Source organism: Euprymna scolopes, chromosome 46 (assembly GCF_053919585.1).
Source record: "Euprymna scolopes isolate OS-2025 chromosome 46, ASM5391958v1, whole genome shotgun sequence".
In the NCBI taxonomy this organism is placed as follows: Eukaryota; Metazoa; Mollusca; class Cephalopoda; order Sepiida; family Sepiolidae; genus Euprymna; species Euprymna scolopes.
Window position 1 is genome coordinate 52,016,680 of NC_136527.1, and position 15,248 is coordinate 52,031,927.

Here is a 15,248-nt window from a genome sequence, read left to right on the forward strand (position 1 = left end):
ATTCTTTATCTCCACTTCTTTTTGTAATGATAATGATGACACTGTTCATCCTCTTGAAGAGAGGGAAGCTCGAGTATAACTTTGGATCTGGTGGCAGAAGCCTCGACTATCTACTGTTTATGGATGAATTGAAGATATTCGGTAGAAATGAGAATGAAATGGAGAGACTGCTAGAACTCGTAGAGACATACTCAGAAGACATCGGGATGGAGTTTAGGATTAGTAAATGTGCCGTGCTGGTGATTAAAAGGGCAGTAAAGGTTCATTCGAATGGAATAGTGCTGCCAAATAGAAAAATTACTCAGAAGACATCGGGATGGAGTTTAGGATTAGTAAATGTGCCGTGCTGGTGATGAAAAGGGCAGTAAAGGTTCATTCGAATGGAATAGTGCTGCCAAATAGAAAAATTACTCAGAAGACATCGAGATGGAGTTTAGGATTAGTAAATGTGCGGTGCTGGTGATGAAAAGGGCAGTAAAGGTTCATTCGAATGGAATAGTGCTGCCAAATAGAAAAATTATGAAAAAATAGAAGATACAGGGTATAAGTATTTGTGAGTGCTGGAGCGTGTAGGCATCATGAACAGAGAGACGGAAGAGAAAGTCAGGAAGGAGTATCTTAGAAGAGTGAAGCTAAATGCGAAATAAAAATTGTATTGAGGAAACCTAATGAAAGCGGTGAATGAATGAACAGTTAGTGTTTTGAGATACAGTGCAGGAATTTTAGAATGGTCTGACAAGGAGTTGCATGCCATGGATATAAAAACAATAAAAGTTTTAGCAATGTTTGGTATATTTCACATTCGAATAGCGTACGAGGCTGTATCAAAAAGATGGTAGGAGAGGATTGAAAAGTGAAAAAGATTGTGTTAGAACTGAGGAGATGTCGTTGAAGGAGCATGTGCTTAGAAGTGAGGAGTGGATGCTCAAGGTTGCGGCCAATGAAGTGATGTGAGACCAAGAAATTAAACGTATGGACAGAGAAAGGGCAGGGAAACTGACTAGGAAGAAAATGCAGAAGTGGCTGATGAAAGATCATGGCAATGGCTCAGAGCTGGATATCTGAAGCTTTTAATTTGTGCAGCACAAGAGCAGGAATTAGGAACACGATTGTTCAAAAAAGTGGTTCTAGGAGAGGAAGTTTCTGCAGAATGCCGGATTTATGGTAAGGCCTCACAGTTAATTACGCTCCTTGCAACAGGATGTAGCTAATTGGCCCAGAGAGAGTACCGCAAAAGACGCGATCGCGTGGGACTCTGGATATATTAGGAGGTCTGTAAGAAGGTTGGGGTGAAGTGTGCTGGTAAGTGGTTTGAGGAGGTGGTTGATGAAGTGAGAACAAGTGAAGATAGAAATGTAGAGGTATGCTCGGACAAAGGTGTCATAACGTCCAAGCAATAGGAACATAATCGTTTGGATTTGGTCGTTATTAACAAGATCTAAAAAAAAAATTGGCAAATTGTAGACTTCTCAGGATAATTGAAAAAACTACGAATCCCCGATGTTTTAGGTGGCCTTCAGATCTCTGCTATTGTAGGTATAACCAACATCCTTAAGAAAACCCTTGATCTTTGAAGCGCCTGGTTTGGAGCCGGGATTGAGGGAAATCCTCTGGAAATTAATCCCATCTCTTTTCAGAGAGACGTTGATAAATGAAATCAGAATTATTATTATCATTATTACTATTATTATCGTTATTATTATTATTATTATTATTATTATTATTATCATCATATAACTATTATTATCGTTATTATTATAATCATATCATTATTATTATTATCGTTACTATTATCATTATGATTATTGTTATATCATTATTATTATCATATCATTACTATTATCATTATCATTATCATTATTATTATTATTGTCATTACTATCATTATCATTATTATCATATCATTACTATTATTACTATTATTATCATTATTATGGGCTCGCAAGGAGCTACACACTCGTTATCAAAGATCTCATTGAATACAGCCTGTGATGTTCCCTGGAAGATAAGTGACAACAAGTCTCCCCCGATTTTCCAGTACTCTCTACATCTTTCAATACCACTTGTAGCACTGCGGCCTGTCAAGTTTCCGAGTTGATTGATGTGACGGAAGACAATCACGAGCCAATTGGTTGGATCCTCCACACTTATAGCCGGTTGTAGCTGTTCCCAGGTCCTGCAATCTAACCTGTGATTGTTGTACAGCTGCCGCTTGGTCTATAGTGTTAGGGCTTTTCTTTAGTATTGCTCATGCCCGCGCCAATACTTCCGATATGTCCATCACGTCCACTGAGGATGAGGCATGGAGCAGATCTTCCACACTCTTAGGTAATCCTGCAACAAAGGCGCACACCAAGCCTTTGTCTGACATCCCTCCAAAAAGGACCGATAGCTTTTTTAGCTCAGCCAGATACACATCCACCGTTTCCCCGGGATGTAATTTTCGGGCCATGAATACCTTTCATGCAGTAACTCGATCTAACACAAATGCTGTAAAAAGGGCGCGCTTGATGCAGGCAAAATCTGTTTTCTTCTCATCAACCAACTGCTGGTATACTGCATATGCTCCCCCAGTGAGACGCATTGGGACCACGCATTCCATACGCTTCACCCCACTGAGCTGACATATTAATTCTGCTTTTTCCACCCATTCCTGCACTGAGTGATCAGTGCTACTGCCATCAAACAGAGAAATTAGCTTGGGGTCAAATCCTGACGTCAAGCCGGAATAGCTTGTGTTCGTTACAATTCTACTTTCAACAGAGTCATTGTTTGTTTCGTTCACCACACTCTTTTCTTCTACCTCTTCTTTTACACACGTCCATTCACTTTATTGACTAAAAATCGTCTGTCCTCCCGCTTTCCTTTCCTCGTTATTTATGGAATCAGAGTACGAGATTCTCCGAGATTCCCGAGACTTTTCTCCACATAAACGCATGCGGGCGTCATCTTGATTCTCAATTTGTGCTTTGCATGCACAAACACGCAGCCGCTTTAATGGTAAGCCACTTATTTCTCCACAGTTTCTGCTGGGTTGTTCAGGTTGCCTGTTCGCTGCTCCTGCAAATGTCTATCTCCTTGTCTAGGGTGAGTCCAGATTCACTGAGGAGCCTGGCCGGAACATTATTATTACTGGTGCCTCTTACTATTCGGTCATGCAGTAGCTCATCCTCAAGGGCACCGGAGTCGCACGTTTTTATTAAGTATTTTAGTTTCATCAAATACGCGTCAAATTTTCCGCCCTGTTTCTGTGTACAGGAATTAAACAAAGTACTCTCTCAGTGTTTCCAATTTTTTTTGTATCTGCTTGTTCCTCGTCCGACATCGCCAGGTTTTTGTATATTTGCAGACATTCTTTGTCAATCAGTGAAAGAGGTGTACCTACCTGTACGTTTGCTGCTTTTTCCCCAATTTCCATTGTGACCGTGTAGTTCTCCCATGTTAGTTTTCTCGCAAGTCGCCATCCATTTTCATTTTTTCTGGTGGTGGAATTGCATACGCCATGTTTATTGATGAATAGATGTCAAAATTCCAAGCTTGTTTAAATACACGTTGTCCGATAAATGTCTCTTCCATTAGGAGACGAGGGTGTACGTAAGACAAGAGTCAAGAGTATTATACTGCATGGGTTTTTGCCGAACATGTGTTGGAATTGTTCACTGAGTGTATGGGTAATTCCGAAGAGAGAAATCCCGCTGACACCCCGTTAAGTAGCGAGAAGCAGACAGAATATGAAGCCGATATTGAGTTAAGAATATGCCGCAGCTTTATTGCCTGAAAATGGTGGCCTGCAAACCTAGTCGTGTTTTCGCATGCATAGTTTCGCAGGAGGTTGTAGTCGCAGATACGTACTTTTTTGTAGCCGTAGCTACGTACTTCATAACATCTTTGAATTTTAAAGTATTCATCCAAACATGTCCTTTGTTTTTAGTTGTTTTTTTTACCACAGTGGCGCAACTGAATCATTATATATGTAGCGTTTGCTTGCTCTTTGAAGTGTGTGGAAAAGTGAAGAGAGTTTTATTAGCAAAGATTTTAATCCGATGATGAGCTCAGATGAGTTAAACTAAGGTACGCGCAAAATAAATGGCCGATCCCCAAAAGGTATAAACATTTTAATTCCACCATTCATTTAAAAATTCACGAAAGTTCAGGAAATGGACCAATTTTTATGGAATTTTCAGTATTTAAAAATCACAGAATAAACTGAACTCGTTAATTTTATGAATTTTAGTGAAAATGTATTATTTTTGTAAACCAAAACACAAAGGTAAAGTTTTAAGAATAAAAAAAATAACTCATTAATACATGTTTGCTTTATATATATATATATATATATATATATATATATATATATATATATAAAATAAAACATTGTAGATGTTAACAATAAAAATATTTTTAATATTTACGGAACATTACGATAAGCAGTATTCATTCAATATTTTCACAAAAGATAATATAATTATAAAAATATTTAATGTGGTTTTAATGATAACAATTCCCGCAAAAATTTCAAATGTAATATTATAATATTTTCTTGTGTTAATGATTAGGTTTATCAGAAACCGCCATTAAAAATGCGTGATAAGAACTTGAATAATTAAAGTTACTATATTTCGAAAGTTATACCTGTTGTAGAACCAATAGTAATACCCCCATCCAGTCTTCCTCCCACTCCTCTCCCATAACCCTACTTCCGGTTTCGGGCTCACCGCCAAGCAGTTCCGGTTTGTAAGATTAGAAAATAAACGCGTTTCATTCCAGTCTCTCGGCGTTCTAATTAATCACTAATCATCAGCACATGTAAATAATACATGGTGTTAGAAGTGATTAAATGTAACTAGATATCTACGGTTATAGTAGAGAGAAAAAATTTAAACAAAAAAGAGAAGAAAAAAAAACGAAAACCAATCGACCCTGTCCACGTGCGACCACGACGCAGGAAATCAAAAACATTGTATCATCACGGTGTAAAGTGAACTAACGAAATACACGCGTCAACTGAATAACTCAACAACAAGGAAATAAACGAAGTCACAGACTGAGGAATAAAAGTAATAAAAAAAAAACACAAATAAAGACAAGACACGACACAAGGTAGGCGATTCGCTATTGTTATTATCTTTTATAAAAACAAACAAATACCGTACGCCAATCAGACACTTAAAAAAAGAAAGGAAGAATACAGTTAAAAAAAAAGAAAAAAAGTGAAGACAAGACACGACACAAGGCAGGCGATTCGTTATTGTTATTATTTTTTACAAACACAAACAAATGCCATACGCCAATCAGACACTTTTATAAATAACAAAAAAATCTTATTTCTTCAGGTGCTAATTCCTTATCAACAATGGCTTGTCAAATACCGCCCCCTTCTATGGATTGGCAGAGTAATAATGTAGCAAAAGATTTTGATAGATTCGTTCGACAGGTCATGTTGCACTTTTACGGACCCCTCAAGGATGTAAGTGAGGACGCAAAAGTTAATTATTTGTTATTGTGGCCAGGGATTGAAGGACAGGATCTGAGTGACACATTTCAGTTTGAGGAAAGTGAAACACGTAATGTAGAAAATTATATTAAGAAATTTCGTGCATATATAGAGCCAAGATCCAACTTCCGCGTCTCGAGGTATCAGCTTATACAGTGTCGACAACAACCTGATGAACCAGCCCACGCATTTCTTAAACGATTAAGGCAGATATTGAAACAATGCGAGTACGAGTCCCCCGTTGAAAAAAACTCTTCTGGTAGATATTTTCATTTTATTGGACTGAACAATAAGTCCACACAAAAATCGTTACTTAAGGAAGGATATAATCTCAACGTCGCAGAAGCACTACATGTTGCAGAGACAGAAGAAGCAACATTGAAACAGGTAGAGGCAATACAAAACACACATAGTGTCCCACAATTTTCCGAGGAAAAACCACAAGATGCCCATGCAATAAAGGCTGGGAAAGAATATTATAACAAATGCTATTTTTTTGGGAAAAGCCATTACAGAGGCGAATGCCCAGCAAAAGGGAAAACTTGTGGGAAGTGCAGGAAGACGGGACATTTTTCAGTCGCTTGCCGCACCAGAGACACAAAAGATTCAACTTGGAAACAAGACAGGCCCCCAAGAGCAACAAGAAACACAAGAAACAGAAACGCCCATAATATTACAATGCAGAGCGATGAGGAAGATGACCACTCACCAACAGAGGTATATTTCCATACTATATCAGGGCCAAAAATAACAAAATCCCATGTCCCAGCAGATGCTAGAGAGGCATATGCAGACTTGAGAATAGGGAACAAAAAATCACAAATAAAAATAAATGCGAAGGTGGACACAGGAGCCATGAGCAACCTTATCCCAGGGGAGTGTTACAAACAACTCAAACATGTGCAACTTCTAAACACTCCAATCAAACTATTTGCCTTCGGTGGTGTCCCAATCGACCAAGTGGGTATATGTCACCTAGGAGTCAGATATGGCGACAAATTTATGAGTTCTAACTTCCACGTGGTAAAAAGCAGGGGACCCGCACTACTTGGCCTCCAGACTTCTAGAAAACTGGGACTAGTTACCCTTAATTTTACAATAGGGACCAATACAGTGGAGCATGACCACACCGATTCAACTGCAGCAACGCATTCAAAACCAGGAGACATGAAAGAAAGAAAGCGCATACTGAGAGAGTTTTCTGACGTGTTCAAGGGCATCGGGTGCCTGCCAGGGGAGTACAGCATTAAGATTGACCCGTCAATACCTCCAGTAATACACTCACCCCGGCGGGTGCCAATAGCTTTAAAAGAGAAATTCAAAGCAGAGCTAGACTCCCTTGTAGCCCAGGATATAATAACTCCCGTAACAAAACCGACATCCTGGGTCAACTCCTTTGTGTGTGTCACAAAACCCAATGGATCTGTAAGGCTATGCCTGGATCCTAAAGATCTAAACAAGACGGTGTTGCGACCACATTTTGTCACACCGACATTTGAGGAAATCATCTCCAGACTCCATGGAGCAAAATGGTTCTCAATAGTCGACGTGAAATCTGGCTACTGGAACATGAAACTGGATAAGAAATCAAGAGAACTAACCACTTTCATCACCCCTGAAGGACGCTATATGTTCAAGCGCTTCCATATGGGAGTTAAGAGCGCACAAGACGAATTTCAGCGAGCTATGTTTGATGCCTTTGGAGACATCAAGAATGTTCTCTCAATATCAGATGACACTGTTATTGTCGGATTTGAGGAGGATGGCAGCGATCATGACAAAGCGCTCAAGGAACTACTAGAAAGAGCTCGGTCTAAGAACTGCAAGTTCAACCCAGACAAATTAGTGGTCCGCGCACAAGAAATTTCTTTTTTTGGACATGTCATATCAAGGGATGGAGTGAAACCAGACCCAAAGAAGATAGAAGCGATCGTTCAGATGAAACTACCAAAAGATGAAAAACAACTAACAAGCTTTCTTGAGCTAGCAAATTACTTAGACAAGATTTCACCACACCTGGCAATGCTGACCAAACCGCTCCGAGACCTTCTGTCGACAAAAACGCAGTTCATCTGGACAGAACAGGAACAGATGGCATTCAACAACATAAAAGAGGAAATAGGAAAAGCAATTTTGCTCAAATCTTTTGACCCAAAAGCGCCAATCAGTATACAAGTAGACGCATCATCACTGGACTGGGCGCAGCCCTCATTCAAAATGGAATGCCAGTCGCTCTAGCAAGCAAAACCCTGTCAGGGCCAGAAACAAGCTACTCCAACATAGAACGTGAAATGCTAGCAGTGGTCTTTGGATTGGAGAAATTTCATCACTATGTATGGGGCCAAGCAGTGACAATACAAACAGACCACAAACCACTAGAATCAATAGCCTTAAAGAATCTGGCTAACGCACCACCAAGGCTAGCAAGAATGTTACTCAAAATCCAGGGCTATGAATTCACAGTTAAATACAATCCAGGAAAGTCTATCCCAATAGCCGACTGCATGTCCAGGGTATCACCAAGACCAGGGGAACCAATCAGAGATGTAGACATCAACATACATCTACTTAACGCACACCTCAATAAATCTCCAACTCGCCTGCAAGATATCAAGGCAGAAACATTCAAGGACCCAGTACTACAAGAGCTCACCAACACCGTTACGTCGGGATGGCCAGCAAATAGATCCAACTGCCACCCTCATATACAAGCTTTCTGGAACTATAGGGACGAAATTGGACTCCAGGAGTGGATACTCCTTAAAGGCAATAAAATAATTATACCTCTCTCACTTCAATCAGACATCCTACAACAACTACATTCGTCCAACCAAGGGATAGAGAAAACACGTTTACTGGCTCGAACATCAGTTTTCTGGGTCGGTATCAACAAGGACATAGAAGAACTAATTAGAGACTGTTCTACATGTCAGAAGTACCAACCCAGTATCCCATCAGAAACACTACACCAGCATGAAACCCCTTCTTACCCATGGCAGTATATCAGTACAGACATCTTTGCTATGGAAGATAAGGAATTCTTACTAATGGGAGACCATTACAGCCGCAGCCCATTCATACGGCGGCTCCACTCCACCACATCAGCCGCAATAATTCGACAAATGAAACTCCTGTTTGAAGAACGTGGTGTCCCAGAGGTGGTATACAGTGACAATGGGCCACAGTATTCCAGTACAGAGTTTGCAGATTTTGCCAAATCCTACAACTTCAAGCACACTACCTCGTCACCACACCACCCCTGGTCAAATGGATTCGCAGAGAGGATGGTGGGTATCTGTAAAAAGCTATTGTTGAAAGCTCGAGAGACAAACACAGACAGCCACTTAGCAATGATGGCTTACAGGGCCACACCGCTATCAGCTCAAATCAAATCACCAGCAGAGTTACTGAATGGGAGACCCATGAGGACCCCACTGATATCGAAACAACAACTAGGAGATGAACAAACAAAGGTAGAGCTTGAGAAAAACAAAGAAGAAACAAAAAAATGGTACTACCGAAAGAATAGCCACCAACACATAGAGTTACAGACCGGTCAACAGGTTTATGTTCAAGACAAAAGAACCAGACTCTGGGAACCCGGAAAGATTGTACAGATTGCTGATGAGCCAAGGTCATACCAGGTGAAACTTGCAAGTGGTGTAATACGCCATAGAAACAGACAGTCATTAAGGCCAACAAAGGGCAAGGCAGCCAATATGAAGTGTCAGCACCAACTGAAAACTTATTGCGTAACACACAGAGTTCCGTATCTTCACAACGCTATTCCAGCACAAAACCCAGGGCAAACCGATGGTCACCTATCAACCATCCCAAGGACACATCCATCAGTTCCATCGACGCCTGCCAAACCACGCAGATCAGGCAGGCCGAGCAAACCTATAAAGAGACTCGACCTGTGACACATAACAAACGATCTATTACCCCCTCCCCACAAACCGTCCCCAGCCCATCACAACCCAATATACTTCTCCTTCAATAGAAAGGGAGATGTTGTAGAACCAATAGTAATACCCCCATCCAGTCTTCCTCCCACTCCTCTCCCATAACCCTACTTCCGGTTTCGGGCTCACCGCCAAGCAGTTCCGGTTTGTAAGACTAAAAAATAAACGCGTTTCATTCCAGTCTCTCAGCATTCTAGTTAATCACTAATCATCAGCACATGTAAATAATACAATACCTACTTGAAAAATGTAATTCAAACCCTATTTTTTTTACAATTAAAAGAGCAAAGACGAAGTAAAAAAAAACAGGTTTAATAGCAAATTATGAAACATTTCTTTTTTTCAAATTGTTTTTATTTTTAAATGATTTAAAGAAAATCAACGAAATGTTACTTACTTCGATTATAAAATCTAATATATCTGCAAAAGTGAAAGTGTCTGTGTGCGTGTGTGTGTGTGTGTGTATCTGTGTGTGTACATTTACCTACGGAGTAACTCTGTTAATTTTAAGTCTACAGACTCGAAATTTGATATACAGGGTACTGAAGTTTGGTAAAATCGATGTGATCGGTTTTCGGCCAGAAATTTGGCGATTAAGGGGTCAGAATTCAACGATTTGCCGTTTGAGAATTCTACCAAACTCCTCCGACAATTTTCGGTCTAAACATTTGAAATTTTAGATATGGGTTCATTGGACATGTATCTAAGTTATAACTTATTTGAGCCCAAAACAATAAATTTTAAGGGTTCATAATAGGGGTTAAATTTTTTTTAAAATTGACCGTTTTTGTTCAACATACACCTCCAAACACCTGGGCAACGTCGGGCTGAAATGCTAATATATATATAAATTCCAAAAAATCGCTTACCTATAAAAAATACAATTCAATGGGTACTTATAGGTAAGCGATTGTTCATTGTTAAGAATTAATCCATATTTATTGTTAAGAATCCGTCCATATTTACACTTATATTCCAGGCCCTTTTTAAATAAAATACTTTGTGAAACAAGGATTCGAAAAAACAAAAAAAAGGAAGAAAAAAACGCGAACACACGTTTTTCACTGTTCAAATAAATATTTTCTCCTTTATCTTCTGGTTGCTTCGAAGCGCCACAATTAATGTCTTTTTCTATTGCGTGCTGTAAACCAAAATTAGTATTTTGGGACCACCTTAGATAAAAAAAAATGAACACATTCACTTACCAGTTTTTGCCGGTAAAAAAAAACACTCTACCGATTTTTTTATTCTGTTAATGAAATACATGAGTTTTCGATTAATATATTTTATTTCTTCTTTATCGAGTGATGTTTTTATATCTAACAAAAGAAAACATTGAATGAAATAGAAAAAATGTCGTCAGCGTCCGATATTTACTTGACAATCTAAGCATGACATGAGCGTTCATTTAAAAAAAATCAATGTGGTTTAAAAAAAGAAGGTTTTACACTTTGGACTTTTTTTCCTAAAACACTTCTTTTTTGTTTTAAATTAGAATATTTTATTTATTGATCTCTTATCTTTTATTTGTGATATATAAAACTTTGGTGAGTAAATTACTTATTTCATTTTAGTAGACATTTCAAAATGAGGGGGGTGAATTAAAAAAAAACGTTTGTCTAAAATATCATATTCGGTTTATTAGAAAGAGCATAAAGTTTCACATTGACCCTGAAAGTATCCTAAAAACTGAACCAAGAGAAAAATTTTGATAGAGTTTTAAAGTTTAAAAATTGAAAAATATTTAACGCGTAAAATTCAATTGGTTTCATATGTAAAAAAAAAATGGCTGCATGAAGGCGCGCCGGCACTTTGTAAACACTGTTTTTTTTTAATAAAAAATAACTTTTCTATTATTTTTTAAACAACTTTAATAGTTTATTTTGGATGTATATTCCATAAAGAAAATAAACAACCTACTTTTAAAAGAGAAAGTACGAGTTTTTTTTTATATTTTATCCGCAGTTTCGTGTTAGGGTGTCAAAAATTCTCCCCAAATTCTGATGCACCTAGTGAATGATGGTGAATTTTTTTTATAATGATAAACACACGAAATTTATATATATATATATATATATATATATATATATATATATATATATATATATATATATATATATATAATTTAAATCCAGTATCACTAAGAAAAATAACTTAAAAATGGTATTATTTTTAATAATGATTAATTTATTTTAAAAAGTATTAATTTAGACAAATACGGATGCGTTGTTTGATTCTACTAAACTCTCGCTTGGCTAATCTATATAATTATAAAACTCAAATGACCTTGTAATGATGTATGTAACCCACGTTCCGGTTTACGACATCCGGTTGCTCATGCGCACATGACCTACACACTGAGATATTAACGTTATTATTTAGAAATTATAATTTACCCTGGAAAGAGTGGGGTTTAAAATAACTTAAAAGTAGGCACCGCCAAAACTGGGGGGGGGGGCAGGTCAGTACTTTTTGACGGACCGTCTTTTTAAAAATCTACTAAAAATCAGGTAATTATCCGATCAATACGAAATTTTCAGTGATTATTAGGAGAAGAATGAACTTTATAACAGTGTACTTATTTTTCATAAACGATATTTATATATATATTTTTTTTTGCTTACAAAACCCCCCCCTTGTTTTAAAGTGGGAACAAATATGCTTAAAATAATCATCTGAAACTGAAATCAACATATTGTGTTGTTGTAAGGGACAGAATTATAGATTCAAAAAAAAAAAAAAAAAAAATTGTTTGCATACTTTATTTTGACGTCTGAATATCAGAACTTCGATTGTCTTTAATTATCCCGCTTTTGAGTTTTGAAGTGTGAAATTCGGTGAATATGTTAAGTAAAATAATTAATTTAAGTTAAGCAAAACAAAAAAAAAATTTTTTTAATATTTATACGAAAAAAGCTATTTTAAAATTTTTGATAAATAAATTAACAATTTTTTTTTAGCGAGCCGAATAATGCATGACCATTATTAAACAGGGCATGCTTTGAATAATCGATACCAAAAAAAAAAAATTCGATAAATATTGTGCCCTTTGTGTTAAAAATAGCATCATTTTTTCGATCCCGTTTGAAAACGTTTGCCGCCTTTCGACTACGGTGGACCAAACGCGCTGAAATAATTTTTTTTTATTCTGCTTTAAATCCCCCCCCCATTTTGGGGAGCCTGGCCCCCACACACATACACATTAAAAACCAAACGCATACAAATGGTCACCCATCTGGTACTGGCCAGCCTCAGCTTAATAATACATTGAAATTTTCGTCACTGAAAAATAAGTTTTTTTTGGCCTGTTTGGTCTTCCATAGTTTGCATTTTATCAAACGAAAACGTAAACAGAGTCGATCTGAACTCTACGTAAACGCGAAATATCTGGTTACCTATATGAATAAGTGGAATTATTTGAAATTCAGGTACTTATATTATAATATTTTTGCATATTCTCTTAGAAAATCATCCTAAATCTTAGTTAGACAATAAATAAATTAATTAATTATTTCAAAAACCCTTTTTTAAAAATATTTAAGTACGTTTTTTGTGCAAGACAAAAAATGTCAATTGTTAACTTTTTGGGAAAATTTAACATTTAAAATTGAATTAAAAATAGTAGAAAAAGTTTTACATTATTCTGTTTTCTATATGATAAAATTCAGGGTTTTATCTTTCTGGAAAAAAAAAGTTACTCAGAAATAATGGATTTTAATAAATGTAATTTCGTTTTAAAAAACAAAAACAACTTGATTTTGCGGCCATTTTTGGCGGTGCCTACAAATGAACGATGTAAAAAAAAAAAAGCAAACAGTATTAACAATTGTTTATTTGGATAATTTAAACATGAAAAAAAAAAAAACAACAACAGAACAATTGGGACGCTGAAATATTTAGGTTATTATTTCGAAATTATTAAACATGGGAGAGTGAGGTTTAAATTAACCTAAACGTAATACAGAAATGAACGATGTAAAAAAAAAGCAGATATATCAAAATTTGAATTTAACTATTATAAGTTGGTATCTGTTCAGTGCACATTTACCTATAAGTATAGCCAACCACTTATAATTCAGTAACTGTAATTTTTTTTTCAAGAATAAACAATTATAATAAACAGAACGACTCATAGAAATCTATCTATATTCTTTTTTCATTTTAATATATTTTCATAGAAATGTTTCTGTTATGTCACAAGTGTCACGCTCATACATGAATTCCATAGCTAACATACTGACCCAACGGGTAGTGAAGTTATGATTTTTTGACCACAAACAAGTGTATTTCTTTACTTTACAAATTATCTTTGAAATAGTCCCAGAAAACTAATATTCATTTTTCAATAGATTTTTACAAGAAATTTATTTAACTTCTAAATTTAGCTGAATTAATCATTTTCATTTGTTAGTTTCTGACGACGCCGTAAAAACATTTTTCAGAATTATTTTTTTTTAACATGTAATTTTTTTTCCGTATAGATATCAACTTTAGGCACGTACAATATAGTTCTTTTTCAATATCTTCATTTTTAATGTGTTTGATAAACTCCACAAGCACCAGATAAGGCTTAAATGTTTCAAACACAATAAAAAAAAATCAAGAATATAAAAAATAAAATAAACTAAATAAAAAATAAATCAATAAATATACGAAAAGGCGGCTTTAAAAACTATCAGTTTCCGTCATTAAATTGTACGTGCAATGAATTAGAGAATTAATAAAAATGAAACTTGTAATCTGTTCTCTCTCATGTAAATATTAAAATATTAAATAAAATAATACTAATTTTATCCGTGATATTCACCAAATAGATCGGCTCTGTTTCGAAATGATTTCTTTTTTTATTTTTCCTCTTCAATTTTGTTCTCTGCGAACTTGCTTTTCCGTTCGTCATCTTGAATGTTAAGTTGAGCTTGTAAAGTCAATCACATTTGAAAAATCGTTTCCTTTATAAAAGTAGATAAAGTTAATCGAAAGCAGATTATAAAACAAAAACGTAAGTATTACTACATGAATTTAGTATCGATTTTTGCACATTTGCAGAATACGTTAAAATGTAAGGGAGATAACTACATTTATTAAACGAATAATCCTAATGAAAATGTTGATTGTTTTCAATACTGACTTAAACATAAAAAAACTTAATCGCTTACCGAAGAAAAAATAATTTCATAAATTTTAAATGTTTTTTTTTTTACTAATGTTGTTTATCTGACGTAAAGCAAAAAAAAATCTTTACAATGGAACCTTTTTATAGATTTTCGGGTGTGCTGAAACGAAAATATACTTCAACAGTGGTGGTGCAGAGTGGTGCACTCACTGGTGCGTGGTGCAGTGCACTGTGCAGAGAATTAGATTTCATGATATGAGGAAATTATTTTTTCCAAAATTGGGAATCACTTTTTTTTTTATATATATAAATTTAATGTAAAATGAGCGGTACTAGTGCACTTATTGATCCATGCTGAAATAATAAAATGGAAAGTGTTCAACTGAGCTTCAATCTATGGTCCCCCCTCGCCAAACTTTCACAAGAAACACTCGTCTAGCTGTAAACACTATCAATAATTTCCCCCACTCTTTATCTGTGCCTAAACCTAAACGTAGATTCCATGAACAAAGCTTCTTTCTTAGAACTGCACGCCTGTGGAATTGTCTTCCGTTTTCCTGCTTTCCGGCTGACTACAATATGGTTGTGTTCAAGTCTAAAGTAAATAAGTTCTTGATGAGCCGTTCCATATAAGTTATTAAATTTACCAAATTTTCATTACTAATGATTACTATAT

At 36.0% G+C, this 15,248-nt stretch overlaps 1 long non-coding RNA gene across 2 annotated transcripts in view; it reads left to right on the top strand.

Moving 5' to 3' along the window:
* LOC145270541 (uncharacterized) overlaps positions 1 to 15,248 on the top strand; it is a 45,492-nt gene that overhangs the window by 18,795 nt on the left and 11,449 nt on the right. The window contains exon 1 of one of the 2 annotated variants that reach the window (XR_013865430.1): positions 14,357 to 14,458. The exons of the other annotated variant lie outside the window; for it this stretch is intronic. This is a non-coding gene — a long non-coding RNA (uncharacterized LOC145270541). Of the gene's footprint in view, positions 1 to 14,356; positions 14,459 to 15,248 lie in introns of those variants that run through there. 2 annotated transcript variants of the gene reach the window in all.